This window comes from Sapajus apella, unplaced genomic scaffold, assembly GCF_009761245.1.
Source record: "Sapajus apella isolate SASKATOON/1434 unplaced genomic scaffold, GSC_monkey_1.0 scaffold13, whole genome shotgun sequence".
Classification (NCBI taxonomy): Eukaryota; Metazoa; Chordata; class Mammalia; order Primates; family Cebidae; genus Sapajus; species Sapajus apella.
In genome coordinates this window covers 10,440,284-10,454,026 of record NW_022436953.1, presented here as the reverse complement: position 1 = coordinate 10,454,026, position 13,743 = coordinate 10,440,284, and the positions used below count along the sequence as shown (strand labels likewise).

General features: G+C 39.7%; 1 protein-coding gene and 1 non-coding gene across 6 annotated transcripts in view; one reads left to right on the top strand and one right to left on the bottom strand.

Moving 5' to 3' along the window:
• SORCS1 (sortilin related VPS10 domain containing receptor 1) overlaps positions 1 to 13,743 on the top strand; it is a 583,838-nt gene that overhangs the window by 182,812 nt on the left and 387,283 nt on the right. The window lies entirely within an intron of this gene.
• LOC116554220 lies at positions 11,572 to 11,733 on the bottom strand. The gene has a single exon (XR_004270108.1). It is a non-coding gene; the product is annotated as a U1 spliceosomal RNA (small nuclear RNA).

Genomic DNA, 13,743 nt, shown 5'->3' with positions numbered 1-13,743 from the left:
ACTTCCTTCCCTCTTTCCATACTTTTCTTCAAGGCATTGAGAGTGCTTTTGAGCATAAATAATTCCGGGTTTTCTGTGTAGTATAAGATATAAGGGTATATTTTATAAGAGAAAAAATTTGCTTTGTAATTTTAAATCAGAGGGCTCTGATAACTTCGACATGGTTTATGACATTTCATGTAATGTTCCTACTCACGAGTCATTGGAAGACACGCATGACAATCATAGAACTCTGACAATATATGATTTGCCTGCTCTATTTTTGTTTTTTTAGATGGAGTTTTACTCTTGTGGCCCCAGTCAGAGTACAGTGACACAAACTCAGCTCACTTCAACTTCCACTTCCCAGGTTCAAGTGATTCTCCTGCCTCAGCCCCCTGAGTAGCTGGGATGATAGGCGCATGCCACCATGCCCGGCAAATTTTATATTTTTAGTAGAGAGGGGGTTTTTACCACGTTGGTCAGGCTGGTCTCGAACTCTTGACCTCAGGTGATCTGCCCACCTCAGCCTCCCAAAGTGCTGGGATTACAAGAGTGAGTCAACATGCCCCACCTGCTTACCCTATATTTTTCAACAACTTAATTAGAAGGTGGTTCGTGTTTAATGTTTTCATCATATTCCTGTGTTCATGAGGTTTCAAGATTGAAATCAGCTGTGAAATAAGTATATAAGTATGTGTCTATAAAGATTAAATCTAATTTCATACCCTTTACCACACAAATGATGGGGACAATAGTAACTTTTACAATTAAGATGGTAATCACTGTTTAATTTTGAGAAATTAAGTTTGTTTAGCTCTGTCTAAAGTTTTGCAAAGGAATCAGAAATGCTTTAGACATCTGTTAGGCAGTTTGCTTGTGAGTTGGTAAATAAGATTGTGTCCCTGGCAGAAATATGTAAAAAATATAAACTAATCACTCTCACCTTTAAGATGCCATGCTGTCTTCTAAAATCTGACTTTCTGATTATTGAGATACTTCAGTAGGTTGTCCTTGTCTTTATGGTTCCCTTTTATAACTGACTAAAATATGTCAGCCTTATAAAATATGTGGTCCAAGTTCTGGGATACATAATGTGTATTGTTAATTTCCATTAACCCAGGAATTAGTAAAAGCTATTAGTTCCCACATTTAAAATTTTTTAATAACCGGAGTTTCTTTAAAATATTTCACGGGCTTTCTTGCTAATTATCGACATACTTAGGAATACCAAGTTAGGTGTGACCTTTACAAGTTGCCATTAAAGCTCTGGACAACTTAAAGGGACCAAGAATTATGCAGCCCCGCTAGAAAATTTCCCACAATTGCCATGGTTTAGGTGATTTAGACTTCAGTTTTGCTGTTGCTGCTGTTCTGTGTTAAGTTCTTCAATTTAGTGTTTTGTAGTAAAATCAGCACAGATGGCAACATATGTAGCAACTTAAATCTTTACCAGGGAACACTATTCCTTAGAATGGCTACAAATACGGGCAGAATCTGGTTTCAGAGACCATGGGCAGTGTTGCTTATGGAACCCCTAGTAGTGAAGAAGACAAATCCTTGGGAAATAGGAAGCACTTCTTACTTCGATAGCTGACTGTGTTCAATTATTGCATCACAGAATAAAAGCAGTGCTGATAGGGTCCTCATTGTCCTATGGAAAGAGAAGAACCATTTCCTCTGATTTTAGAATTCTATACATTAGGTTGTCTACTTCCTATAAGGTATAGTATATAAGAAAATAATAGTAGAGTATAACTGTAAATAGTAGCAACTCTCTCTCTCTCTCTCTCTCTCTCTCCATATATATATATGCTGAGCTTGTTGCACCTGGCTTTTTATACATATATATATATATATATATGTATATCCTCCTCTGAGATAATGAGAAAATAAGCTGTATATTGATATCAAAATAAGTATTTAAAAATCAACACTCATTTGCATGTCTTTTGTTCTTAGCACCTTTGGTATTTCATTCATTTGATCAACAGTTATCAAATCTCTGTGCCAGGAAACTAGGCACTTGTTATATAAGGGGAGTATAATAAGATCTCTGGTATCAAAAAGCTCTGAATAGGCTGCCTTCAGGACTAATCAAATCTTCTTTATTTGGTTATTTTTCTGTTCTTAAGAGATTAACACTAGGAGAGCAACATGTTAATATGGGTGAATTTTGAACTGATAATATTCTGATAATTTTGGAATGCAGTTTTAGTTAACTGCAATTTGCAAGCTAAAGCTTTGTTGTTTCTAGAATATTTAATCATCCTGGCTGTATCTTTTACCTGTGGTGCTGATCCCTTTAAGGAACTGAGGGCAAAGTCAAATCCATAAGAAACTCAAAGCAATAGAGAGTTTGTCTTAACAGTTGAATGCCTTGAAAAGATATTGTTCTTAAACATCGAGTTCAAGTAGATTTCTGGAAATGGTAATAGTCTGATGAAAGACATATGCCCCCTACTCCCCCTTAAAATCTAAACCAGCTTGTCATCTTTGAAACTGGGCACAGTTCTCTGTTTACATTTCTGCATTTCACGGACTAACATACTGTGAAATCTCGAGCTAAGCTGTCTTGGCTAATGAATATACAGTATGTTGAAAAAGTATCCTTACCATGGAAGGCAGAAGTACAATTTTCTTAGCAATTTCTCTATGTCAATATTTACTTAGCTGTATGTAAACACACACATACAAATTAATATTATCCTTACACGTCAGCGCAGTGAAAATCATAGGCATTAAGTCTTGGTTGAGTCTAAAGATTATATTTTCTTTCACCAGATTTCAGTAATGGCCTTTCTTCTGGTTAAAGAATCTAATTCAACTTTTTCTACACAATCTAATTGAAGCCTATGTTCCAATTTTTTAAATTATACCTGACAACTCCTAGGTACCTAAATCCTTAACAGAAAAAATTACTGTGCCTTAGCTGATGTTTTGATGCCTGGTTCTTGATGACCTGGAACTTGGAACTCCACAAAAGCAGGAACCCACAATAGATGTTTTGGGCTTACGCCATTTCTTGGGCTTCTCGTAGGTGATCCATGAGACCTTCAAACCCCAGACACCAGGAGCATGGAGTAGCTGGGAGGGCATTCACAGGAAAGGGACAGGAGGAACAAACAACAAAACAGTCTGTTCTGTGCTCCTTGGCAATGTAATGGAGAGCCCTGTCCCACTGTCTTCTTTTGGATATTGGTTATTTTCCTGAGCACGACCATTTTTTAGTATGCCTCAGGTCATTGTTGGAGATGAGAAAAAAGCCCTCAAAGATGAAAAATCAGTTATTCTTTTGAGTCCTCTGAGATTATAAGTACCCAAGGGAAAAGATTACATCATCTGCCTCTGTGTTCTATTTTGAAAGAATGTCGGTTGTATGAGAAAGATCATCTGCATCTCTATAACTGAAGTTCTTTACCTAGAGTTAAATAAATGAACTTCAGAAGGTTTTCCCAGAATTTTGTTTCTAGCTGGCGTTTATTAGAAGGGGTGTATGTTACATCCATAGCTCTCATCAGACACTCAAAGTTTTTCACCTCAAAAAGCCAGGTGCAACAAGCTCAGCATTCACAATTGCACTGGAATTCAGATTTAATTACTCTCCCAAAGAAAGCCTTTGGATAGACTCCTGGTGGCACACAATTACCACAAATGCATTCTTGCAAACAGATTGAAACTCCGTTAGCTTTCAGCATTCAGTGTTTTCAGCAACATTGCCTTCCTGTTTTATTTATTTATTTATCTGGAGGGAGGGGCAAGTTAAGCCTCTTGCATACTGACAACATAAACACATTTTCTAGAACACTACACTCCTGGAAAATAGACTTTCTGAATCATTCCTATCTAAATTGTGATTTTTTTTATTGGTTCAGATCCCTTGAAACTTGTTAAGGAATTGCTTGCATTGTGCCATCTATTTTTTTTTTCCAACATAAACAAATGAAACCTTAGGTTCAAAGTTCAAGGAGTCAAGCTTAAATGAAATAAATTAAAGCCCCTCGGGGAATGAGTGTGGAAGGAGAAGAATGAAGAATTGATGACCTGTTAACAGTTGTAATTCTCCACTTTGAATTATTGACAGCATGTGACATTATAACCTTACAAATTGCAATCTATAAACAGCTTAAAAAATGACCTTTGCATTAGAGTTGGTCTCACGAAACTTTCAGCTTATTACAAACAGCTACCGCCAGCATATTTTCTTGTATGCTGCAGAAAAGAAGGAATATATATATGTAACAGGAACACTGGATGCGATTCAGACAGAGCTCAGCAAGGCCACTTACAGGCAGAGTGATAAGATGGTGACTGGCAGAAAAACGTCTCAGCCTGGGTGAAGGTATGAGAAGTTTGCTTGTCATTGATTTACAGTCACCAGATAGAGAGAACTAATTAGTGAAAGTTGGTTGACTTAGCACTTTTTCCCTTCCACTTTTGAAACGGGCAGGGACTGAGAATTGATGAACAGGACAGAGTTGCTCCAGGGTATTTTTGCCAGTGTTCTAGCTACGACTGTCCTCCAGGATAGAATGCAACTAAAAGTCACCAGACTTTTGTTTAATATATGGCCTCATTTTTACTCTGCTACCAATGGTAGAAGAAGTGTTTATAATTCCTTTATGTGGCTTTGGCAAACAAGTAGATCACAGACATACAATTATTATGTTTGTTCCAGTGTGCTATATTTGGGAATAACCCAGTAAGACACGTTGGCCCAACATCATCTCTGATTTGCTTTTTTTGTTTGTTTTCCTTCTTGGTTCAGGGCATGTCTTGGTTAGGTTTTACAAATAAACCTCAGTGTATTTCTGATGGAATATGCTCAGGGTTTTGGAAATTGCTCTAGATTCATGAGAAATGAGTTCTGTTATTGGATCTGCCACCAACTGCCAGTGTGGACTTGGGCAATTTAACTTTTTAAAAGCTTTCATTCACCATCATGATATAATCACAATATCTAACATTTGAAGGACTACCATGTGGCTGAGCTTTACATACAGTATTTCACTTAATCATCATCATAATTCTATGAGGTAGGAGCTGACAATATTCTATACTTTCATGATGAGGAAACTGGAGCATTTAGAGGTTAACTTACCTCCCACAGTGGCAGAGTCAGGGTACCAGCCTGGCAGCCTGACTCCACAGCCTACGCATCAAAATCAGCGTGTGCATCGAAATCAGCCCATGCAAACTTAAATGACTGAGAGAGCCGCATGAGTGATGGTAGAGCGCTCCATGACTGAATGGAGAGCCCTCATCCTTCAAGCAGAGGGTAGCTGCCACACTCTTCCAGCTAATTTTGTTATGTGGGAATGTAAGCCAGGGCTTCCAGATCATCCAAGTGTTTTTTTTTTTTTTTTGGACTGAGTCACTTTGTTTTAGAAACATACTGAGGACTAATATTGTGTGGGACAACCCAAACATGATTGAGGACACTGTTGTTTGCTGGTCAGGTCATCTGATAAAATATAAAATGAACTAAATCATCTCTAAATTCCCCTGTAGCATCAAAATTCTCTAGAATTCTATGATTATCTTGACTCTGGGTTCCACTTGCACATCTTTGCAAATTGTCGTCTTCCAAACGTCCTAAGGAAGTTTCTCTAGTGTGGGTAACTAAGAAGACCTTGCCTGTCAAAGGTGCCTTTACTCCTCCAGTTCTCTTTGTTTAAAATCATGAAAAGTTATCGTACATTCTTTTACCTTTTCTCATAAAGTATGCAATTATTCACCCTTTTTTTTTTTCCTTTAACATTTTTTTCTTTTTTGGCTCCATTTAAAACTCCTACCACCCTGGGTCAAGCCTCCAAAATTTTATACTAGTACATTTGAATAGATTCTTAAATGTCTTCTCTACCACTTATTTCTCTTGTCCGGGAGTTGGCAAACTACAGCCTGGCAGACAAATCTGGCTCATTGCCTGTTTTGTAAATAAAGTTTTATTTGGTACATACTCATGCCATTTGTTGACATATTGTCTATAGCTGCTTTTGTGATAGAATTGCAGTACTGAGTAGTTATGACAAACATTTTGTGGTCCACAAACCTAAAATACTTACTATTTACTCTTTTAAGAAAAACTTTAATAACCTGCTAATCTATGCCCTACATATCTGTCAGATTAAACTTTGTATTTCTAGTACTGTATGTATCACCCCTGTGCTCAAAAATCTATAATCGTTTTCCATACTTTATCATACACATAAAGACTTCTAGGGATTTCTTAGCCTGGAATTAGAAACCACTCACAAATGCCATCCTGTCTCTTTCTAGTAGTATTTTCTAACACCATTGTGATCTCCAACCAGGCTGGCTAAAATGATGAACCACAAACATATCATGCTCACTAGAACTCTGACATTTTAAAGAGTGTGTTGCCATTCTACAGAGCAATTCTCAGTTCACCATTCTTTGATATTCAGTGGGCATTTATGATTTGGATTAAAGAAATTATTATTGAAGCCCTACTATGTGTCAAGGTTGCTGGTATTCTGGCACAAATAATCTCATTTATCCCATATGGGCTCATATTTAAAAGATGCATATTTGTATATTGTATAATTGTTCATTGAGGATATATACTGGTGCTTTCTTTATGTCAGGTTCTGTCGTAGCACAAAAAATTATAAAAACAAAACAAAATTTAGTGGGAACAAATTCTGTCTGTGAATGACACAGGTTAAACAAATAATGAAAGTAATTTGCTTCAGCCATAATAGAAACATGATACTAAAGAAGCACAGATGATTGTCTGTTCGCTCTGATGAACAGACAACCTGCAGAATGGGAGATAATTTTTGCAATCTACCCTTTGACAAAGGGCTTATATCCAGAACCTACAAAAAACTTGAACAAATTTACAAGAAAAAAACCCCATGGAAAAAGTGAGCAAAGGATATGAACAGACACTTCTCAAACGAAGACATTTATTCGGCCAACAAACGCTCTTCATCACCGATCACTAGAGAAATGCAAATCAAAACCACAATGAGATACTATCTCATGCCAGTCAGAAAGGTGATCATTACAAATTTCAAGAGACAATGGATACTGGCAAAACTGGAGAAACAAATGCTTTTCCACTGTTGGTGGGAGGGTAAATTAGCCTTTGTGGAAGACAGTGTGGCGATTCCTCAAGGATCTAGAGCCAGAAATACCATTTGGTCCAGCAGTCTCATTACTGAGTATATACACAAAGGAATATAAATCATTCTGTAAAGACACATGCACACATATGTTTATTGCAACACTGTTTACAATAGCAAAGACATGGAACCAGCCCATCAATGATCGACTGGATAAAGAAAATGTGGTACATATATAACATGGAACACTATGCAGCCATAAAAAAGAATGATATCATGCCCTTTGCAGGGACACAGATAAAGCTGGGAGCCATCATCCTGAGCAAACTAACACAGGAACAGAAAACCAAACACTGCACTGTCTCATTCATAAGTGGAAGTTAAACAATGAGAGCACATGGACACAGGGAGGGGAACAACACGCATTGGAGCTAGTTGGGGGTTTGGGGGCAAGATGAAAGAGAGGATTAGTACAAATGCATGCAAGGCTTAAAACCTAGATGATGGGTTGATAGGTGCTGCAAACCACCACAACACATGTATACCTATGTAGCAAACCGTCATGTTCTGCACCTGTATCCGGAACTTACATTTACAACAAAAATGAAACAGATGAAATAACACATTTTCTTGCCCAGAGAGAGAGATTGGGAAGGCTTCATGGAGCAGATGGCTTTTTTTTTTTTTTTTTTTTTTTTTTTTTTTTTTTTTTTTTTAAGACAGAGCCTCTTTCTGTTGCCCAGGCTGGAGTACGATGGCATGATCTCGGCCCACTACAACCTCGGCCTCCCAGGTTCCAGTGATTCTACTGCCTCAGCCTCCTGAGTAGCTGAGATTATAGGTGCACACCACCACACCTAGCTAATTTTTGTATTTTATTAGAGACGGGGGTTTCACCATGTTGCCCAGGCTGCTCTCGAACTCCTGGCCTCAGGTGACTTGCCCATCTCAGCCTTCCAAAGTGCTAGGAGTACAGGCATGAACCACCACACCCAGCCAGGAGATAGATGGCTTTTAAGCTGTGCATTGGAAATTGAGAAAGCTTCAGGGACCTGAACATTCATTGTGGTTCAAAGAATACCAAGAAGGTCAGTATTATAGGATTGCAGAATTGCAAGAAGTGGCAATAGACAAAACTAGAAAGGAGGTAATGTGCCGTATACAAAGGACCTTGGATGTCTTATTGAAGAGTCAGGAGTTAATCCTGTAGAGGCAAGGGAACCTTCACTGTTTCTGAAGAGGAGAGTGACAATCAGATTCTACCTAGATTGTAAATTCCTGCATGGCAGAAATTACATTTTGTGCATCTCTTTTTCTCCCACAGGGTCTACTAACAATTCCTTGAACATAGTAAACCTTCAATAGATAAGTTGTTCACTGATTAATTTCTTCCTGAGAGTGAAGCATTTCTGGCTGGCTGGGAACCAACAACATTTTGAGTTTTCTGTGAGCCCAATTAAATGCTGACACCAAGATGGTTTATTTTTTTTTTATAAAACAGCAAATATTGTTAAGGTGATGAGAAGCGTCAGATTCATGACATTTCTCGGTGCCTGTCACCTTCATTCTATTAGCCAGAAGTGTTGTTTTCAGCTTTCAGCAAAATGTTGGCAAAGTTGCAACTACCTAAAAGAAACTGAAAGTCTGTTCTCATTTAAACCGTTTAAGGTAAGGTTGGGAAATTTTGGATATCTATAAACTGTGAGGGAGACATACTGTTACTATTATTAATTAAATCAGAGGGAAATGAGATAACTGAGAAACTCCCTGAAGCAGTTGAGAGAATAGGAGTGTTTTGTTTCCCTTGATGTGTAAAAACCCAGCCCTTGGCCTTCTGTGTTGTCAGTGGTACAAATTATCAGCTTGGACTAATTGTTAGGAGTTGCGGGGAGTGATGGAGGACTACAAGCATTGCTGATGTGAGTGTCAGTCCTCGGGTTTTGTTTGTGGCATTGACAGTTAAAAAAGAAGAGATGTTTTGAAATTTGTAATTTGAGGTAGTTTAGCTCCCACAAAAGTGTTTTGTTTCCAACCTCCACAAACCCTTGGATTGCATTTTCATTCTCAAAACTGCATAAAGCTGGGGTAATAAAGCAGTTCCACCTTTGACTTGATTTTAAGAAGAGTACCAGGGTCCTTCTTTCTTTTGACCTAAACCAGTTTTCCCTCCTGTAGTTCCTCTGCAGATAGGTTTGGTAATTAGCAAGGCTGATAATTAACAGCTTCAAAACCTTGCTTTGGAGACTGAATCGGGTTCTGATTTCTGGTGTCTAGGGCGAATTTTTCCAGGGACCACAGCCTCTAGAGCCTGTGAACGTCACCCTGCATCTTGTGGATCTCTCTTGAAGCTTCCTGTCACCCTTCTCTCATTTCCATCCTCACCCTGATGACTTGCACCACCTCTCCACACTCACTCTCCACCCAAACATCTCTGAGCTTCACACTTGCATCCCTCTGGTGTCACAAAGACTTCTGTATTGAATGTGCTTCACATTTTCTAGTCCTTTGGCTAAATAGGCCTGGATACAGTGAAACCATCTTTATAAAACCTTTCTAGATTCCCATCCCCCTACTAGGCATTTTGCATACAATTTTATCATAATACTTATTATATACAATTATCTAAAGACCCCAAAGATCAATTTAAGAGAAAAACTCATTGTTTCGTTGCAGTGGAATATCGCCATCACTTAGGCCCAGAGTTTGGCCCACAGTAATTGCAATCAGAACATAAATAACAATAGCTATGATGTCATAGCAGGTTACTCTGTGCTTGTCATAACATGAAATATGGTAGCACAAGTAGGTGCTCATTTAACCTTTGTAAATGGAAGAAAGGGTCTCATGATGGACTCTCCCTCCAACCTATTCTAGATCCAAGCAGATTCCTCTTATGCAAGGACATCACCTTTATCTTTATTGTGCCTGCCTCCCTGCCAGGCACTGCCATTCAGTAATTCTGCCAAGTGGTATCTTTCCTCCTGACAGAGTGCTAAACAGTGATTTATTGCTTGAATACACATTCCTTTCATGGAAATGATTTGTTTAAAACCACGTAAAGCACTAAATAAATTATTCATTCCATGCTAATTCTTCACTTTTATGTGCTGTAGTAAGCGTCAAAATAAGCAGCCTGTGGGGCGTTTTATTTTCGCCACATTAATCTTAGATGGTTTAAGGGGGAAAAAACTGAAGGAAATCTAAAGAAAAGGTTTCATTTTCAAGAAAATAGATTTTTTTTTTTTTCTAGAGCTGCAAGCAGCAGCAGCAGCAGGAGACAGCTCTAGCAGACATGCTGGTCTCTCCTGCCCCCAGGGCTCCGTGAGTCACCTACAAGATCCCCTTGCACTCTTTCTCCATGTTGGAAGCAATGGCTCTTTTTCTTTGCAGGGAGTGATTCACATCGGCCCCAAGCCCTGTCACAAAGCCAGGAAACAAGTGGGCTCTTTCCCCGGGGGATTTGCATTTTCTGGGGCAGACAGGGTGTTGGGTTTCTCAGTTTCACTGGTGTCTTGATTTAGGATTAAGGGATTATAAAGTGAGACGCATCCAGGACATACTTATCCATTCTTGCAACTGACTTCCCGCATGGAATACAGGTATCATTTGTTTCCACTTTCCTTAACCTTCTTTACTGAAAGTCTCCTTTCTTTGTATTGTGGACTTTGGAGTGATTTTCAGTTTAAGAAAGTCTTCCATTAGCAGAGGAGAAGACAGATGGTTTTGTTGTAAATTTTTGGGAAGTTTCACTCTTCTTTTCTGAACATGACTCCTTCATGTTTTATACCTGCTGAGGGGTGAGCAAGGGTTTGTGCTCTCTGCCTGTGGAATCCACGGAGATCTCAGTGAATGTGATACAAAGATGACCCCTCAGCTCAGATGGTAGAAGAGCTAACACAAGCCATCCTTCAAGGACTCGCTTCCAGATGAGAAGCCAAGAAGCTCCAGGATTAAATATGTACTACCCAAGCCCCAGCCAATTTTCATCTTCTGTTAGGGAGCAACAAAAACATCTCCCCAGTGCTGTAGAATGGGTTAAATGACATACCGCGTGTAAAGCACCTAGCTGGTTGTAAGAGCTTGAAATGGTCCCCACCTGCATCTAGCTAGCGATTGTTCCCTTCTCTTTATTCCCATAGTAATTCATCTCTAAAACATTCAACTCAAACCTGTCAGCTCTGTAAGTCTCTACACAGCTGTGATGGATAATGAGAGCAGGTATCTGTTTACTCTTGTCTACAGCACTGAGCTTTGGACTCAGATTATTCAGGTTCAGATCTCAGCCCTCCCACCTAGCTGATCTTGGGCAAGTCACTCTCAAACTCTATGGCCAAGAGAAAAGAAGAAAGATAAGAAATATTGCTTTGAATGATAGTTGAGAAGGTATATAGATTGTTATTCAAAAATGCTTAGGAGAATGACAAATAAAAACTCAAAGTCAGTTCATGATAATTCAGTTAGAAGGGGAATTCTTCTTCTTTTTTCTGTTTCAGAAACACACCAGGGGAAAGCATGAACACAGTCGCCCACTACCACAAATTATGCAGTTGAGTTTCCCACATTTGGGGAACTCGCAGAGGTCAGCACATCCAGAGTGCAGTAGATAAGCCTCGCCCTGGGAAAACCACCTTTGTGACCATGGTATCTCCAGAAGGGGCATTCTATTTTTTTTTTTTTCTTTGAGGTGGAGTTTCGCTCTGTCACTCAGACTGGAGTGCAATGGTGTGATCTTGGCTCACTGCAGTCTCTGCCTCCTTGGTTCAAGCGATTTTCGTGTCTTGGCTTCCCAAGTAGCTGGGATTGCAGGCACATGCCACCATGCCCAGCTAATTTTTGTATTTTTAGTAGAGATGGGGTTTCACCATATTGGTCAGGCTGGTCTCAAACTCCTGACCTCTGGTGATCCAGCCGCCTTAGCTTCCCAAAGTGCTGCGATTACAGGCATAAGCCACGGCACCCAGCCTAGGGAATTCTAATGTTATCAATCCCCTTTAATAATAAAGAGAGGTTAAATGAATTAACTAAAGTGATATAAGGTGTTAAAATTGGCTCTGTAACCAGAATCCAGCCCTTTCAACCTCTAGAATTAGCCCTTGCCCTGCCACCATACATACTATATTAAGCCTTGCTCCTATTACACAGAGGAAGAAATTGTGAGAGTCTCAGAGGAAATAGCCAAAAGATCTGGAATTCAGACTTTGATTCCAAATCTGTACTGTGTTACATTTGCACTGACCTAGGGCCGTCTTTTCCTAAGTAGAAGAAACTGACAGAATGGGAAGTGGATCTCTGCAGTGTCCTGGCCAACCTTCAAAAATCCCACAGAGCTGTGCATGAAAGCTAACACTCTTGAATGAAAGGACAAGAAAATCAATAAACCTTTGGATTAGATCATAGACATGTTTTACAACTACTCGGCCCTCACACAAGGGTTACACAGCATTGAATTATGTGTAACACTTAATCCTTTAATCAGCCTAAGCTTTCAAGAGGAAATCCAAAGTATTTCAAATGTCATTCCTAAAATTGGAATTTGATAAAACAGCAATGCCGGTAGATTGCAATTTCTCAGGGTATGGTGATGTGACTCAAGAGGCTAGTTATAATAATTGCTCACGTAACTGAAACATGTTGTTAATGCCTGAAAAAGCCCATCATCAATATAACTACAGTCATTCAGTCAGACGATCAACAAATACTGAAGTTCCTTGTGTCAGTGAGACAATATTACGTGTTAGTTCACATGGAATTGTGAGAGGATACGGGGCACTGGAATGATCTAATTTGAACATGAGCACAGGAGTCAGGCCATCCTTACTTAGAAGTCATATTTTGAAATTTAAAGTTTATTTTAAGGTCAGTGAGTGGCCATAGACACGTTTTAAGGAGTGGGGAGAGCCGTTTAGACTGCTATTTTTAAAAACACCCTGACAGCAACAATGTAAAGGGTGACCTGAGGAAAGCAAGATGAGATGCTGTGAAAAGTTGTCGGAAGCAGGCTGGGCACGTTGGCTCATACCTGTAATCCCAGCACTTCGGGAGGCCGAGGCAAGTGGATCACCTGAGGTCAGGAGTTTGAGACAAGTCTGGCCAACATGGTAAAACCCTGTCACTATTAAAAATACAAAAATATAGCCAGGCATGGTGGCGGGTGCCTGTAATCTCAGCTATTAGGGAGGCTGAGGCAGGAGATTTGCTTGAACCCAGGAGGTGGAGTTTGCAGTGAGCCGAGATCCTGCTATTGAACTCCAGCCTGAGCAAAAAGATGAAACTCGGTCTCAAAAAAAAGTTGTTAGAAGCATGGATAAGAGTTGATGCAGCCCAGATCAGGTTGAGGAGAAGTTAGATGGGAGAGGTATATAAAATTTAGAGATTGGCTGGGCGCAGTGGCTTATACCTGTAATCCCAGCACTTTGGGAGGCCGAAGTGAGTGGATCACCTGAGGGCAGGAGTTCAAGACCAGTCTGGCCAACATGGCGAAACCCCATGTCTACTAAAAATATTTTTTTAAAATAGCCAGGTGTGGTGGTGTGTGCCTGTAATCCCAGCTACTCAGGAGGCTGAGGCAGGAGAATTGCTTGAACCCAGGAGGCAGAGGTTGCAGTGAGCAGCGGTCACGCCATTGCAGACCAGCCTGAGAAATAAGAGCAGAACTCCGCCTCAAGCAACAACA